The 13,141-nt window shown below is 42.0% G+C and overlaps 1 protein-coding gene across 8 annotated transcripts in view; it reads right to left on the bottom strand.

Annotated features, from left to right (window-relative positions):
• The window catches only part of JAKMIP1 (janus kinase and microtubule interacting protein 1), a 249,212-nt gene that overhangs the window by 174,549 nt on the left and 61,522 nt on the right, over positions 1 to 13,141 (bottom strand). The gene's annotated exons all lie outside the window — the stretch shown is intronic.

The following is a 13,141-nucleotide window of genomic DNA, read 5'->3' as shown; positions in this document are numbered from 1 at the left end:
TATATTATATACTGTATTTACTGCATATAAAGTACTTCCATGCTGTCCCCCGAAGACTATTCTCTCCCTCCAGCCGGTCCCAACATCATTCAGCCCACCTCCTGTTAAGCCAGGCCGTCATGGGGGTGCATCATCTGTGAGTTGGACTCATGGGAGAATACTGAGTGAATGGTGCCAATGTCACTACACAAGAGCTTTTTTCTGCGGCATAGATGATTGCCCACTGCCACTGCATTAAGTGTCATTACTTTTTAAAATGTTTAAAGGCAGACATTTTTTTTCCCTTAAAGTGGTTTTAAAGGCTCAAGGTTTTTTATCTTCATGCATTCTATGATCCAGCGTTGTGCAAGATAGCCATTGGTTGTATGGGGACTCTCCCTCATTGGCTGAGGTAGCAACAGGAGCCTATTGGCCATCAACCAAAGCCAGTAAGCCAATGAGGAGAGAGTGGTGGCCACGGCTCTATGTGTCTTATGGAAGCATAGAGTAGAGGTTCGTGAGTGAGCATGGGGTGGTGCCCCCAGGGCAAGCGGCATTCTCTGGGGGCACTGCTTAAGCGGCTTTCTCTGGGGTCACTGCTCGAGGGGGAGGAGCCAGGAGCACCGGTAGGGGACCCAAAAAGAAGAGGATTGGGGAAGCGGTGTGCAAAACTATTGAACAGAGCAGGTAAGTATAACATTCGTTATTTTATTTAAAAAAACCCACAATGCTTTAGTATCACTTTAATGCATTCTCTGCGTTGAGGTATAAACATTCTGCGTGCAGCTCATCTCCCCCCCCCCCCCCATACTTACCTGATCATGATCTTGATTCAGTGATGTGAATACGAGCCAAAGCTCTCTCCACCCTTATTGGCTCAGATATAATATTATTATACAGGATTTATATAGCGCCAACAGTTTGCGCAGCGCTTTACAATATAAGGGAGACAGTACAATTACAATACATTTCAGTACAGAAGGAATGTGAGGGCCAGCAGCGAGAACCATTGGCTGCCAATCACAACCAATGAGGAGAGAGCATGAGGCCAGGGCCAAGCCGCGATTGGCTTGCTATGGGAGCACTTGGCAAGGGGAAGGAGTCAGAAGCATCAGCAGGGGACCGGAGGATTGGGGCTGCTCTGTGCATAACAACTGCACAGAGCAGGTAAGTAAAGCATGTTCTTTTAGTTTAATTTAAAAAAAATATTTGGCATTTATAATCACTTTAATATAGGTCATTGGAACAGATGTCCCCATTACAAGATTCGATCACCACTTCCTGAAAATTGTTGGATTTCTCATCAATGCCTGCCCCAGTGACAAGTGTCACCAGGGGAAAAAAAAAAAAAAAAAAAGGCAAACCTCCCCAGTGAGGACCCTTCCACAATCTAGCCAAAGCAGGTAAAAAAAAAAACTTTCTAGCTATAAATATACTTTAAAAAAACAACAGAAAAAAAGGAGGATCCACTGCTGTAGCAGTTGACCGGTTGTTTCCATTTTTTTCTCTTTGCTCTGCCTTTATGCTTGAAAGCAGGTGGCCCTTTGCACTATGGAATGACACTGAACTGGGGCCCCTAACAGTCAGCCCAGGCCCAGTTCAAGGGCACTGCCTCTATTCTTCTAGCGGCAGCACTGATGAAATCCCATCTATCCTGTTTGTGCACAGTAGTTGAAAAGGTGTCAGCCATGGGTCTTTCATGCGTTGTGGTGCAATTGATTGTTAATGGCAGTACAACACACGTTGCAGTGCTCCACAATACACTAGCGAAAAAATGGTTCATGTCCAATTTGTGATCCGTTTTGGTGCATTGGCCTTTCTTATAAATGAGCAGTGCATGTTAGCCTGCAATACTTATGCAATGGACTATAGAGATCTGGAAAAAAAAAACAACTTTTGAGCCAAAATGTTTTGATACACTCAGGAAGGGTTACAATCTTAACATTTGTACTGGGATCTAGATCCCCATTGGGGTGACTACCGAGTAAGGCATGCTGATGCGCATTCATTCTTGTAGGCCTGCAAATGGTACGCCACCCAAAAACACCGCAAGTAATTAAAAGAAAAAAAAACGCATTACAGATTAATGAAGCGAATAGGCTCCATGACGAGTATGGCTCTAAACAGTACAAATTAACCTTTGGAAAGTAAGGATTTATTTCCATAGAAAGCACATCAGCAATATACAAGTTCCAACATCTTGCAGCACCTTCACATTTGTGTTGCTGATTTTCACATTCTTCACAGCACAAAGACAAATGTGAACAGCAATAAGTGTCAGATATTTACATCCTGTTCTTCAAGGATCAATGACGTAGATGGGGCAGTAATTGGTTTACTCTTCCAATCAAGCACGACATGGGAATTACCTAAATCCTTTACACAGCAATATGCTTTAGGATACAGTTAAACAGTAGTGTAAGTAACATGCTCAAGACTGCAAGCTTCAAGTCTGTCTATAGAAAAGTGGAATACAGCATGAAGAAAAACACTATCTAGGAAGAGAATACTCTTTTTTTCACACAAAGTTTGTTCTATCCATAGTAAGCACACCAATTTAATTTAAAATAAAGTTATAAAGTTGCTAAGTAATATTGAACCATCCATAAAAAAAAAATAAAAAAATATATATTTTTACCGATTTCTAATACATGCATCCGTTTGCAGAGTTTTGTGATTTGGCTCATATACTCAGTACCTGGGTCTTTATAGAGTTCTGGCAATCTATAATAAACCATCCAAAAAAAAAAAAAAAATTGCACGTTCCCACAAATCCCTACAGCTCTTCTACTGGGTGATAAAATAGCCAAATACTAAAATCCTGCACAGGGGCGGACTGACAACTCATGGGGCCCCCGGGCAATAGGAGATCATGAGGCCCCAGTGTCCTTGCCCAAACTCAAAAAAGCCTATGAAAAAGGTACCAGGGGCATCTCATGGGGGCCCCTACTGACCCCGGGCCCTCGGGCAGTGCCTGAGTTTCCAAATGGTCAGTCTGCCCCTGATCCTGCATATTTATGACAAAAATGTGGTTAATTTACTAACAGCAAATAGACTGCACACTTTGCAAGTACAGCTGCAGAGAAAAAAAAGAATACCAAACCTCATGCAAGGAAAACAAAAACAAAAATAAACAGCATATTGCTTGTACATGATTGGATGACTAAAGTCAGCAGAACTTCCCCTCATTTACTAAGCTCTGTAGAAAATGCTCTTGCAAAGTGCACAGTCTATTTGCCTTTAGTAAATCAACCCTAATGAGTCCTTCCCCTCCCGTGGTATATATTGATGTAAATGCAGTTGCAGACTCCAAACATCTCTCTGAAAAAATGGCCAAGAGAAAAGACAGAGTAAATTACCCCAGTGGGGACACAAACAGCAAGACAAACCTGATGCAGGATATAAGGCCTCTTCCACACAGGGTAGACGGTCCACTGATTCCCTCTGAGAAAGTGGATGGTTTGTCCGTGTCCACTCCGCTTATGCAGAGCGGACACAGCATGTTGTATACTATGGGCGGTTGGATGTAAATGGACCGCCTGTCCATTTACACCTAACTACAATCTGATCTACAGATGGGGAACGGATCCCCATTCATTTGTTTTTAGCGGATAGGATCCAATCAGCTGTAGATGTGTGTAAACGGACACAAGTCTGTTTACATCTGCAGCTCCTTAGAGGATAATGGAAGGTTTGATTAGGTCCACCTAAAACACCTGTCAAGTGGACCCAGATTGGTCCACCCATGTGAAAGGGGCCTTATCCTTCCATAGAATATCCAAATATAAAATACAATTTTCACTGTAGATACACTAAGCAGCAGCAGGGGCTGATCTGTGTCAAATAACATTTGTATGCACAGTTGCCTCTTGCACATACACCAGGGTTTAGTGGTTGGGGGGGTAAAAATGTGCTTCGATCACACGTTTTTGCCAATCCCCAACCACATGTGTAAATAAGGCTCTGAAAGTTGGACTTATCCTACAAATAGTATGGGACAAGTCAGTTGTGAATGATATAGTACATGCAGATAGAAACCTGCTGCTGCTCATTGGCCTAGGACCACAATGACTCTATGACAGTGTTTCAACCTTTTTTCAGTGAAGGCACCCTTTAAAATTATGGACAGTCCCGAGGCACGCTTTAACATTTTGGACAGTCCTGAGGCACCCCATTCTAAAATGTGAAAAAACTATTTCAATAGTTTTATATAACGCAGCAACATCCACACATGTAGGACACCCAACATTAGAGGTGATTTATTCTTGGTACTGGTACTGACTAGTGTTCCAGTGTTTCTCTCTTCTCCCTCAGTTTGTATCCATCACTGAGCTAATGTGACCCCAACACTGATAGAGGGGGCAGGGGCAAACTAGGATGCTGTGCAAGCAGCTGACATCCTCCCTATCAACTGATGATGTCATTGGTTGTCAGGATGCCAGCGGCTAGAAGGTGATAATGGTGCACAATGAAAACTGTGGCTTTGTGTAACTAAAAGACAGGTTTGTTCCACCCTCTGGCTTGTATACACGTTTTGGGCAATTTTTAGACATTTTGCCAAGGCACCCCTGAAGAAACCTAAAGTCACCCTGGTTGAGAAAGGCTGCTCTATGAAATAACCTTTACATATCCCAGACCATACCCCCCAACACCATCAATGTGTGCATACAGGTTCATATCTATTAAACTTCCATTTCTAATAACTGAAATGTTAACTAAAAACTCTGCAATAAGTAAAATATTGTCTAAATGTAAGAGGAGTGTGTAGTCTTCCGTGAATTCTTGGTGCGCTTTCTGTATTTCTTCCAGATCTGTGCAGTAATCCAGTGTGAATCTTTTCCTTTGTGCAGGAGCTTCCTGTAATGAAGACCAGTCACTGGTGCTCTCTCCCCTTGTGCAGGGTGACTGGTCTGGTCTCCGCCCCTCCAATAATTCACCGAAGGCAGTCTGCAGTGGGTGGACCAGCTAAGTCCCTCCCACAGCTCTACTTTCTGTATAGGCCATGTACAGAACAGCAATGAGGTCACTGCTTTTTAATATGGTAATAGCTGAGTTTGCAAAGACATTTGGTGCACACAAAGTAACTGCATATCCTTTGTGGCTATTGAAGAATGGATGTAGCCTCCCTGGCGATATTCCCGAGTGTAGCTCGGGGTTAACTTTCAGTACCAGAAGTGGTAACCCCGAGCTACACTCGGGCTTACCATACGGCGCTGCTCCGGGATCCCTCTTGCACTTACCTTGTCCTGCGCTCCCGCGATGTCCCTCCTGCAGTGTCCCCAGCAATGTAATCCGGCGGATGTCGGCATCTGTCATCTGGGTTCCGTTCCCTGCGACGTCGGGACGTACGGGGGACGGAACGGCTGGAAATTTGAAAATGACAAAAAGTGACATTCACTAAATACACTAAAATCACATAGTAAAACATTACTGTATCAAACCATTTCACATACATTTTGTCCCGAGTGCTTTGTCCTGTGCCCTGCCTGCATTTTTACTGTTCTTTCTGCCTAGAAACTGAGAAATGTCCATGGTGTCCAAAAAGTGTCCCTTTAGGTCAAAAGCGGTTTTAGACCGGCTAGAGAACAGCGATAGTAAATTAGAACCACTTGCAGAATTGAGTGATGATTCGTGGGGAAATTCGTCATCAGACACTGAAAACGATTTTGCGACTTTGCTCAGTGATGTGCGAACTTGGCGCTATATTTCAAATGTCAGTGTTTTTGGTTTGATTATATTATTGAATTAAATGTATTATTATATTATTTTTTATGATTATTTATTAAATCATAATTTATGATTTCGTGTTTCAAGTTTTATCATACCCGGGATGTTTACTAGACTCTTGTTTGGACAGATTTCAGTGAGTTATTCCTAAGAATTACAGGCCTACAATATAAAACCCCAAATTTCCATGCAAAATAATGGTACCGCTTTCAGCACCAAAAATCTGAAATCATCATACCGCCAGGGAGGTTAAATAATGTTTTTGTGCCCATAGTTCAGCTTCAAACATTCTAATCAGGAACTTGGAGTTTAGCAGCCGCCTAGACAGTGTTAAATAAAGTATACATCACGGACTGTAAACCTAGAGAACTGCTCACAGCTCAGCAACTGCATCACAATGTGCAAGGCCATTCATCTCTGCCATTAAAACCAGTAAAGACCATTCCCTGAATACATAAAAGCCGGCACATATCAGAACATTCTTCATGTCTATTAGGCGCAGTATCTGATACAAACATAAAACAAATAAATGATATGGTTTCCTCTATCCTCTGACAAGGAGTGTCCTGTGTATTATGCTACATTCATTCATAATCCCAGGGGGATCTTTTCATCCAAGACACGGGAAAAACATACAAATGCCAGACAGCCCTACATAGGAGCAAAACATAACAATGCAACAGGGCTAGTCACCATGTCACTTACATATTAAATAAACATATAGCAAATAAAACCTTCCAAGTACTCAGCCATGATCAAGAACTGTGCAGATAAACACGAGACTTCCTGCTGAAGCATAAATGTCCTTTCTGAGATTTTAAAGGGCACAAAAGTAATTTATTGGGCATTTGTACACAGAATTTCAATAGATACGATCTACTGGGTGTATCCAATAAAGCAAGGCAAAGAGCAATGATGATATGAATTGTGTACTTTGTACTATTGGAGTATTCCATTCCTGAGATTTACATAGCCCTTCCAGCACAGCCAGTCTGAAGACCTGACTTTTCAATGCTGATGTTAAAGTGTTACGAAACCCACAACAGTTCAATCAGTATATACAGTAAAGCATGCTTGTTATACTGTGGAACCTAAGGGATTAACCATTTGCATTGTGTAAAAAGGAAGTTTGATCCTGTCTTCTCTGATCCTCCCCTTCTTTTACTGTCCCCAATCCATCAGCTGATAAAGCAGTCTTGGGGGTAAGCTGCATATGCTCAATTTGGTGTGTATTGCTAGAGTTTTTTGTTTTCTTGGGAGAGTGCATGCGATCAGCACAGGGCCAATCAGCACTGTCCAGATAGAGGTCAGGGGTTATGCAGCTTCATAGAACAATCAGGGGAGAATAAAAACTCCTCCTACAAGTTTTAACCAGTGCTGTGCTGGAAACTAATAGAAAAGTCACAAGACTGCTGATACGGTTGATGAGAAAAGGTATTTAGCAGTTTATATTTACTAAAATAAATGCATTTCCATGTTCTGTGTACTGTGGGAGACCCGATATAGTGTATGCAGGGTGCTGGGTTTAATAACACTTTAAGTTAATATCGCCATGTCACCCCCACCGCCAGCCTGTAATTAGACAGTGAATGAGAAGACAAAGGCTAAAGGCACACTGGGCTTACCCCCTTCCTGCCCAGGCCAGTTTTCACGTTTCAGCGCTCTCACACTTTGAATGACAATTGCACGGTCATGCAACATTGTACCCAAACTAAATTTTTATAATTTTGTTCACACAACTAGAGCTTTCTTTTGGTGGTATTTAATCACCACTGGGATTTTTATCTTTTGCTAATTTAACGGAAAAAAAAAAAAACATTTTGGGAAAAAAACCCCACTTTTTTTTTGTTTGTTATACAATTTTGCAAATAAAAAATTGTTCTTCATAACTTTAGACCGAGATGTATTCTGCTACATGTCTTTGGTGAAAATAATCCAAATTAGTATTTATTATTTAGTCTGTAGGAAAGTTATAGAGTTCAAAAACTATGGGATATATCTGAAAATTGATCAATCCTGAAGTACTGACGGCCAATCTAATTTCTTGAGGCCCAAAAATGTCATAACAGTACAGATATCCCACAAATGACCCCTTTTTGCAAAGCAGACAGTCTGAGGTATTTAGTAAGATTCATATGGCAACCTTTTCATGTTCATGTAATTATTTTGTCTTAATTTTTTGGAAAATTAAGAAATTAATTTTTTTTTTTTACATACTATCACCAGTGCAGTACAGCATCAGCATATAACTGGTGTGGCAGTGATCAGGGACACTGACTGGTGACAGTACAAGAACAAAATATATTTGTTTCCAATTTTAAGATTTTTTTTTTCATAATACACTGTATAAATATTACCATAGTAACAGTGTACTACTCTGGGGAAGAAGTCAGGTTTTTTTGTTGTGATTAGCTGTGAATGGCCACGCCTAATCACATGACACAGACGGGCTGTGATTGGCCCAGTCTGTACATGTGATCACAGCTAGTGACACAATAGTATACAATGGATGGCATGAAAGGAACCCATCCATGGTTTACAATTGTCATTTGACCTGCTGATTGGTCACAGCAGGTCACATGGTACTGTCATCGCCAGATCTCGCCATAGCGTGGCCCTGCAGGCATGCACGATTTGGGAAGGAAGTCAATTGACGCCCACCCGTATCATCGAGAGTCCCGCTCGGCCGTCATTATGCAGGCGGGAACAGGTTAAAAAAAAACACCACATCCTTTGGCAAAAAAAAGTTGATATAGAGCATTTTTTTTTACATAGTTTAAGCAAATTTTGTGTTTTTTCTGCCAGAAAGGTCCAACCAAAAACCCAAACCAGAAGGCGTTTTTTTTCCTCCCAATAAATGTTGAGCTTAAAGCGAATTTTTGGAGTTTTGCATGAAATGTGTCAGATCTGGCTTTTTGTTTCTCCACACAAAAAAAGTGTCATACCAATACAAGCAAAAGAAATAAACATGAGAAGGCCTAATCATTTGTAATTGTAACAATTGTCTAGGAAACGCTGTGTACTCTCTCACAGAAATTCAGGGGTGCCAATATTTTTGGCCATGACTGTGTTTGTAGCAATGGACACAGCTTATAACCTCAATCATATCATTTGTGGTTAGCTTAAAGGGCTCTGCCACTTTGCCTTCCATGGTTTCTTTCTTGCCCACTACTGATTTGTAGTTAGTTTTGCAGGGCTCCTGTCACTGTTTTCTCAATCACAGCTGCCTCATATTACATGGGGGAGCATGTGACCCCTTCCTATGGTGTAGACCTAGGGCCTAGTAGCCAGTCACTAGGCCTGAACAGTGTCACATTATGGAGACGGTAAAATCACTGTCCTGTGTACCCTCAGATACCATCCAACACAGAGCTTACACAGGGTATTCTACTTTGCGACGGAGGAAGGATCTTAAAATGTGCCTCATGTAACACCCGCATTACCGCATTCATTCATTCACAGAGTTCCGTGAATGAATGAACTACAACTACTGTTTTCCACCATGGCGAATGGCTTGTAGTTCTCAATGAACTTGTGAGGACGCTGGAGAGTGCTCTCATAGTTCATTGATTCTTCCTGCACTTCAGTAACTGCCTGCCTGTATGGGAGGTAGAGGCAGACAGTGTACTGAGAGTCTGCAGGAGCCTAACACTGCACCTAGGATCTGTTGATCATGGGTGCAAGGCTTTACAGGCTCCAGGGTACAAAATTATAAATGCACTTTTTTTTTACCTGTAAATGATGTGCATTTATTATCATTTATAAAAAGGTGAACTTATCCTTTAACATTATTAAAAAAAATGGTTTGTAAATGTATATATCACAGTTTCTTTAGGGGTCAGGTGACATACTGTATCCCAGCTACTCAGCACACCAAACCTTCTTAGGCTCCATGTACACGGGACGTTTGGAAAACACTTCTGAATGATGGAAACGGACTGCTGGAAAATGCAGGTTAAAAAAAGTCTGTTTAGCCGCGTTGGCATACCGCGTTTATGTATGTTTAGAAGCGTTTTTTTAAAGATAACATCAGGAGACCTTCCAAAACGCCCAGAATGCACTGAAAAACAGTACAAAAATTAACTATTTCAGACATTTTGAGAGGAATAGAGAGAGCAGAAGCAGAGAGAGCAGTATGTGTTGAGATTAGCTGTCTTCTCTGGTTGTATTCACTATGGATCCCATCATGAGCATAATGCAGCACGTTCACACCATTTTTTCCTTCGCGCACAACCTGGAACGGATGACGCTGGTGTACCGGGTCCATTTGAATACATGGAAAATGCTTTGCATGCATTTCTGATGATGAAAAAAGGCTCTGGACAGCATCTGGATATGGAACAGTTAAAACGCAAATGCTTTTAAACGTGGTTACAAGCGTTTGGCGCTTGAAGTGCTGATAAAATCTACTCCTCAACGCAAGTTTGGTGCATTCAAAAAAACGACTATAAACTCGCCTGTAAATGACTGTGAATGACGTTGTGTACATGGACACATAAGAAGACATTAGGGAGAGTTCAGGGGCTGCTGAAAAAAAAACGCAGAAAACTTCCAGAACGTCAATTTATCAGCTGCAGTGTACATGGAGCCTTAGTCTTTATAAACTGCACTAAACAAGATGCAGCAACTTGGCCTTTCAGTATGACAAATCTGCAACTACAGCTGAGAGGAGCCATGGACCAGGGAGGGTCACCCTAGCACTGGACGAGGGGAGTAGTTGACTCGAATAGAATTCCCAAATAATAATAATAATAATAATAGGCATGCAAAGCTAACAAGCGTTACATCCTTTTCTGTGAAGTATGTTTTGCACCGAAATATGCCAAACCTCCTGTACTTACAGCTTAGTAGAGTAAAAATAAAAGAACCCAATTTACTGTAATTACTATACATTGTGTGGAAGGATGAATAATACTTTAAACCTAGAGACTTGCATAGCAAAGTTATATTTAAAGATTCACACTGGTTAAACTAGGTAAGAATAATGAAAAAACCTAAACTATTAGAACATGTAATAGAACATCAAAGATGACTACAAAACACAACATAAAATATCATACCTTCAATGGCTTCTGCTTTCAGTTTGTAATAGCACTCTTTGTACTCCATGTAATACTCTACTAGACGTCTCAGATCAGAACACTTCCTATAGAGCCGACCACAACACTTCCTCCGTTTGACTGCACAGATGGCAGCATCTTTGTCTGACTTCAGCCAACCTTGTATGTTCTAGGTTAGGTTTGTCAAGCCAAAGCAAAATAGCCATATCATCATTCCACAGTCCTGCTTTAAGAGGATTCCTAGCCAATTATAACATTTTACTCATCTCTGAAATATTTAGCAACCACCCACTTCCCAAGCCATGCTATTTGTGAATAGGGCTGTCATCATATTACAAGGACCAATAGAAATGGGTGGGGTGAACGCTCAGCATAAAGGAAAAGTCAAGATTCAAAAGAAAAATTTAGTTTGCCATCCATCTAGAACTGTGGTCTCCCAACTGTGGCCTGAGGGCTGAATGTGGACCTTTGCTTGTCTTTGAATGGCCCTTAAGACACTATTCTTCCCACTGACACAAACAATGGGGCACTATTCCTTCCACTGACACCAAAGATGTGGCACTATTCCTCCCACTGACACCAAAGATGGGGCACTATTCCTCCCACTGACACCAAAGATGGGGCACTATTCCTTCCACTAACACAAACAATGGGGCATTAGTTCTTCTACTGACACAAACTAGGGGGCACTATCCCTTCCAATGACACCAACAATGGGGCAATATTCCTTCCACTTAGACCAACAATGGGGCACTATTCCTTCCACTGACACCAATGATGGGGCACTATTCCTCCTACTGACACCAACAGCATGGCACTATTCCTCCCAATGACACCAAATATAGGGCACTAATAATTCACCTACTACACATGAAAACTGATGTAAACGTATGTCTCTGCAAGTGAAATCTGCGCGTCAGTTTCCATCAGTTTCTCTGCGCGTATGGTGTGAACAAGGCCTTAGTATACCCATTACACAAACCACTAGACAGTTAATAAAATTTTAAAAATCCTTAACATTTAGGAGAAGAGTTTAACTGAATTTTCATGACCTCATCTCTGTAATGCAAAATATATCAACATCTGCTCTGCAAAGGAGGAGGTGTAACAGCAAGGATTATATCATATGCCCTCATGCTGCACAAAAGGAAACTGCAGTTCCCATCAACCACAGGAATTGTAGTGAATGTGGGTGTACACAATGAATGTGTCAGAGTCTCGGTCCACCCACCACTGCAAGTAGGGCTGAACAACATCACTGCTTTCTGGAGAAAGAACTACAGAAGGGATGTGCCAAAACCAGTGGCTGGGGGAATAGTAGTCACTGGTCTTACAAACAGGAAACCAAAGAGAATTTTATTGAAAAGGAATAGGCTATTTCAGGGCAACTACTGAGTGAACCAGAAGATGAATGACATATTCAGTGAAGGTAGGAAAACAACAATAAAGGACATGCAAAGAACTTTTTTGTCTGGAGTTCTGCTTTAAAAATGAGGTAAAAAACAAATCTTGTGAAATGTTGTGAATGTCATAATATAACAACCTGACTACTGACCTGAATATTTAGGATGATGGTGAAAGCCAAAAGCTGCCAACAAAATGGGAACAGGCTCTACCAAGTTGCAGGACGTTTTGGGGGATGCTGAGAGCAACCAACAAAATAGAAACAGACTCCCACGAAGGTTTGGGAACAGAAAGTACCTGGTCTTAATGGAACCCTAGTAATGGGTTCCCTAACCCCAGAAACTACTAAGCAGCTCATCCACTCCCTCATCATATCATGACTTGATTACTGCAACTCCCTCCTCACTGGCCTGCCTCACCACAGGCTATCCCCGCTTCAGTTGATCCTGAATACGACGACCAGACTCATCCACCTTACCAACCGCTCCGTTTCCGCCACCCCCCTCTGCCAATCCCTCCACTGGCTTCCGATTGCCCAACGGATCAAATTCAAACTGCTAATACTGACGTACAAAGCTGTCCATAATTCTGCCCCAAACTACATCACCGACCTAATATCCAAATACCACCCAAAACGCACTCTCCACTCTTCACAAGACCTCCTTCTCTCTAGTTCCCTGATCTCCTCCTCCCATGCCCCCCTCCAAGACTTCTCCAGGGCATCACCCATCCTCTGGAGCTCCCTACCCCAATCCATCAGACTATCACCCACTCTCCTCTCCTTTAGGCGCACCCTAAAAACCCACCTCTTCAGGGAAGCCTACCCCACCCTCTGTCGATCGCCTCCACTCTTCCTAACACGCCATCCCCCACAGCTTTTCCTCCCGTACCACTATACCCTCCCTCCTAGACTATAAGCTCCAAGGAGCAGGGCCCTCGACCCCCTCGTGTATCGCACTGTATTGTTATTG

The sequence above is a fragment of the Staurois parvus genome, unplaced genomic scaffold (assembly GCF_062004578.1).
Source record: "Staurois parvus isolate SC_StPar_1 unplaced genomic scaffold, SC_StPar_1.0 ptg000186l, whole genome shotgun sequence".
In the NCBI taxonomy this organism is placed as follows: Eukaryota; Metazoa; Chordata; class Amphibia; order Anura; family Ranidae; genus Staurois; species Staurois parvus.
This window is presented reverse-complemented; position numbering and strand designations above follow the sequence as displayed.